We start from the raw sequence: 5,378 nt of genomic DNA, 5'->3' as shown, positions 1-5,378 counted from the left end.
TTTGATGTTCATAATACTTATACTAAATATTTATACCGGTTTTAGGAGACAATCAAAAATGATTTACACCAAACTTAACCAAACCATGAATATAGCTAATCATTACGTGACCAACTTGATTAAAAATGCCACTTTTGTTAAGAAAGAAAGGTTTAGGGAATTGTTCTCTTGTTATTAATTTATCCCATAGGATATAACACATATATAATGATACAACTTTAAGGTTTTAGGTTGATTTATTAATGAGTCGATAATAGGCATCCATACAATATAGAATATTTATAACATTCCCTCTTGGATGACCATTATAAAAATGTAGTTCCAAATGCGCATTTGAGATGCTGCCTCGTAAAAAACCTTACCAGGAAAACCCAGTGGGAAAAACCATGATTAAGAGAAAAGGAGTGCAACACGCTTTTACTCTCCCTCTTGAGTACATAACTTGAAATCTTCGAGATGACTGAACCAATATGATAAAGTAGCTTCTTTTTAATAGTGGTTAGAAACGCCTTGGTAAATGGTTCGTCAAATCTTCACTTGAACGAATATGTAGTAAACGTGTATCGCCATTCTTCTATTGGTCATGGGTCTCACAAGTGACTCATCTTTATCATTATCTTTGTTTCTCACAATCTCATCAATGTATTTCAAAGACTTTGAAGATGATAGTCTTTCACCATTGGAATCATAATATTCCTCTTCAGGTGTTTATCTTTCGCGTGTTCTTAGTTGTCTCGTTAAAAACCTTTCAAGGAAAAACCTAATGGGATAAAAACCATGATAAGGGAAAAAGAGTACAACCACGCTTATGATCATATTTTTCCCCCTGAAAGCATCATCTTCAGGTTATGCATTATGATCATATATATCATCTTTTCAGAACTGTTATAAACAGAGCCTTAGTGTTATAAAACAAATATGATCATCATATATTCTCTCGGATCATTGGACTTGAAGTCATTTGCACCCTTTTCATATAGAAGATTTCTTAGAAGATTCCTTTTCCATTTATTTGAACTTGAAGCTCGAATCTTCTTTTTTCATACAATCTTCCAAACAATAATCTTATACATAGGATTTTAGTCATAATCTCCTTGTAAAACTTTCTCTTTCAACTCTTCTTTCTTAGTATGGTACTACAAGACCATTTTTCTATGTAAGATTATGTAAGCATCCTGAGATAACGTCTCTTTCATCAGATGCCAAATTTGTAACCTGCAGAAATTTCATGAAATATCTGCTCTTATACAATCTGATTTCTCCATCTTTCAGGAGTAATATTTCACCACTGATTATTTCTCCAAATATTCCTTGGTATATGAAATCTCTACTAGAGGTCAGATAATCTTTTCATGATCAACATATTTCGCACTTGTTCTTGTACCTTTCTTTTAACAAGAACCACTTGTAAGTGCTGAAGAGATAAAAGACACATATAATTTTTCTATTAACGAGGTCCAGCAAATGCCTACATCCTCAAACTTTCTTGAAAATACTTCTTGAACACAATTACAATGAGTGTTCAATCTCGGATTTACACAACCCTAAGATATTCACTTAGCTTGTTCCCGATCTATTTTCAACCTACTATGAGATCACTAAGATCAATAACAATGATCTACACCCATGATTCTCTCATAGAGATAAACTTTCACTATTTTCTCCTCAAAGATGTCAAAAGTCTACAAAACTTTTGCTCGAGAACTATAAAATATTGCTTCTATCAATATGATCACTTTAAGGAAAACTTCTGATAGTTTGAAAACCTTCTCACTAGACTGAATCAAGTCTTANAAGACACATATAATTTTTCTATTAACGAGGTCCAGCAAATGCCTACATCCTCAAACTTTCTTGAAAATACTTCTTGAACACAATTACAATGAGTGTTCAATCTCGGATTTACACAACCCTAAGATATTCACTTAGCTTGTTCCCGATCTATTTTCAACCTACTATGAGATCACTAAGATCAATAACAATGATCTACACCCATGATTCTCTCATAGAGATAAACTTTCACTATTTTCTCCTCAAAGATGTCAAAAGTCTACAAAACTTTTGCTCGAGAACTATAAAATATTGCTTCTATCAATATGATCACTTTAAGGAAAACTTCTGATAGTTTGAAAACCTTCTCACTAGACTGAATCAAGTCTTACTCTTATTGTCAAACTCATAAGGGATCTACATAGTTGCTTCCACCATATGAGAGTGCATTTCTCATAATAAATATCAAGTATTTATGAGAATCATTGTAATACTACATATAATTTATTTCTCATAAAGATCCCCTTATGTTCCACTCATTTTACACTTTCAAGTATAAGGACTACAAGTCCAAATATTATCTCTTTAAGAGACTTGAACTATTTCATAGTTCTTCTTTCAATGATTAACCAATTATTCTTTGTGTACACTTTTCAATAAAACTTTTTGTATTAACCGCGGTTTATGATCCTCGATTTTCATCAATAACATCATCAACTGCAACACTGCAACACTGCATGCAAACATATTACGACGTCGATTTGCTTATTGGTTCCTTTTTCATTATAGACATGACTCAACTTGTTGAGATTTCTTTTCATTATGATTCTCAAGTACCTGAATCTCTTTCTTACTCATGTCTACATCTCTCCTCGAGATTTTCCATTACTCTTTGCTTCCTCGGTGCCATATTAATTTATGCTCCTTTTTCTTTTCCGAGGATGCTTATATTTGGAACCATAAGTCTATCACACTTCATGCGATCATTAAACTTACTAGCAGTTGATCTTATCCTTCTAGGATATTAATTTCAATTGGAGCACAGCTGGTATATGTGACTTTATCACTCAAGGTCAGAAAATGGCTCTTGCATGCTTTTAGCATCTTTGTAAATTTTGCCAATAAATTATCTTTTTAATTTCTAGCGCACATTTCTTAGTACGAAGATCAAGATAATTTCTTACAATATATTTCTTTACCAGCTGTTTATTTTCTCCCCTTATGTTGGAAAGACTGACTCACTGAACCAACAGTCTCTGCATCTCGAGATATTCAATCATCAAGAGAGATTTATATCCAACTATTTCCAACATTCTTTCAAATCCCAGTTTAATCAATGTGGTGGAGCAACTCAATATGTATAACAGATTTAGATGGGATATATATGGGCTCATGATTCTGACCCAAACCAATTATAATGGGCTCATGATAATTTGTTCATGATGCGAATTTATTGACATATAAAGTCATTTGTCAATTACATAGTCTGGTTTCACCACCAATGTCAATTAACCAAATACTCTTGCAAACTCAAGGTTGCATGTTAATAACAAAAATATATGGTGGATGATCAGTCCACAATATCTCTTTGTATACGTACCAGAAAATTGACACTATCCAAATTCATGGGACTGGTGAAAGTCATATAATCGGCTTGCTTTGTAAAGCAGCACACATAAGAAATCATTACGAAAACTCTTTAGGTTCTCTAATGAATCTTTTCAGAAATTTCTGATTATTCTTTTGCATCACTACTAAACCGGAATGGCTTAACCGGTCATGCCAAACAGTGAGATTTTCACAAAGCATTTTATCTTCTAGATAATGCATGTAATCTCTAAAATACTTTTATTGCCCTGGGTAATACTTATGATTTCAAAGTATTTTCTTCGCATATTGTCTCAACATGATTACTTTTCAAATTCTCAAGATTTGCTATTTCATATGAGTGATTAAACTCATTTTGGGTGTGAACATAATCTTATATATGTTCCATCACCTCTGTATGTGGGATTTATGAATTCTCCCCCTCGAGATGATGACACTTCATGTCTATCAATCTTGATTTGAATTCCACTTTGTAATCAATAACATTCTCAAATTGGGTAATGTATTATATCTTAGACCCTTTTAACTTTGAGACTAATTGGGAGATTATAACACATAATTATCAAATTATGTTCCCATAGGCAATAGAATATATACTCTTCAAAAGCTTTCAATACTTTTTCTACTACTTTTTAATATTGTAGTAGAATAGTGGAAATTGTCTCACACTAGTTTCTTTCATCGTCATATATCTTATTATTCAATTCTAGTGGAGAAACTAGTCGACATTGAGCATGGTTTATATATCTTATCCACATTCATGACCACTTTTATAGCAATTTTCTCGACTAATGTTATTAGTGTTGCTTTCTTTTTCTTTTATAACATAATTCACATAAATAGAGCAACCCAATAGGATGTGATTCATGATCAACATCTCACTATTTTACTCATTCACAAATAACAAGATTATAATATTTTTAAAATATATTTTCATTATATTGTGTCTACATGACAACAATATTTTATGATAAGTAGAATATATTATCTCTAATATATTTCCAACAATGATATTATCTTCTATTATAATTTTGGTTATAAGTGGAATTTAGTTGTTTATATATATTCTTTTATAGACTTTTAGTCATTTACTTTCTCTAGATTATTCTAAAGAATAAGTGAATTTTTATGGTCATATACTTGGACTTAAACCTCTTCATAGAAGTGAAACCAGGAAAACATGATCATAATCATTATTTAGTAATTTGTTACTAAATTTTCAATTTATTCACCGTACAAATCGGAGGACATGATTAAAAATATTTCATTATAATATTATATCTAAGTTTATTAGATTTAAATTTATGATTAAACAAATATAATTCACAAATATTATAAACAATCATATAAATGAGTGTTCAATTAGTATTAACTATTAAACATCATTTCTTTATATATATGTATATATATATATATATATATATCTTTTTCTTTTAAACGTTTTTTTCATTAAAGATTTTATTATAAAATCTAAAACGTTTTACCAAAAAAATATAATCATATATATTGTTTTTATTTTATTAGTAAACCAACAAATACCGAACAATTAAAATATTTTTTTTCTTTCGGTGAATCATCCAAGTAGATATGGGTCAATCTGTTATATAGAAAATTGAGTTCTATATAACGAAGCCATGAATATATTAATCATGTTTGATTACTGAAGCAATTAGATCTATATAAATATGTTGGGTAAAATAGTACTTAGCTCGATCATTGCCCGTCTCCGTGTCGATAATTATGTGGGGAATTCACGGTTAAAGCAATTTTGCCGGATCATCTCATCGTATACACCATGACCGATTAACCATATGTCATGACCATGAAACAACAAAACATGGTGGAGTTAAACTATACAAATCATATATGGTGGAGTTAAAACAACAACATGTCAACATGAGCATGTGTCGATCAATAACAAAGCATGGTTTGTGATAACAAATTAATTATTAAACTATTATGATGGGATCTTATATACAAGATGATAAACCAATTTGATA

Source organism: Camelina sativa, chromosome 11 (assembly GCF_000633955.1).
Source record: "Camelina sativa cultivar DH55 chromosome 11, Cs, whole genome shotgun sequence".
In the NCBI taxonomy this organism is placed as follows: Eukaryota; Viridiplantae; Streptophyta; class Magnoliopsida; order Brassicales; family Brassicaceae; genus Camelina; species Camelina sativa.
The sequence above is the reverse complement of the archived record's forward strand: the minus strand, read 5'-3'. Positions refer to the sequence as shown.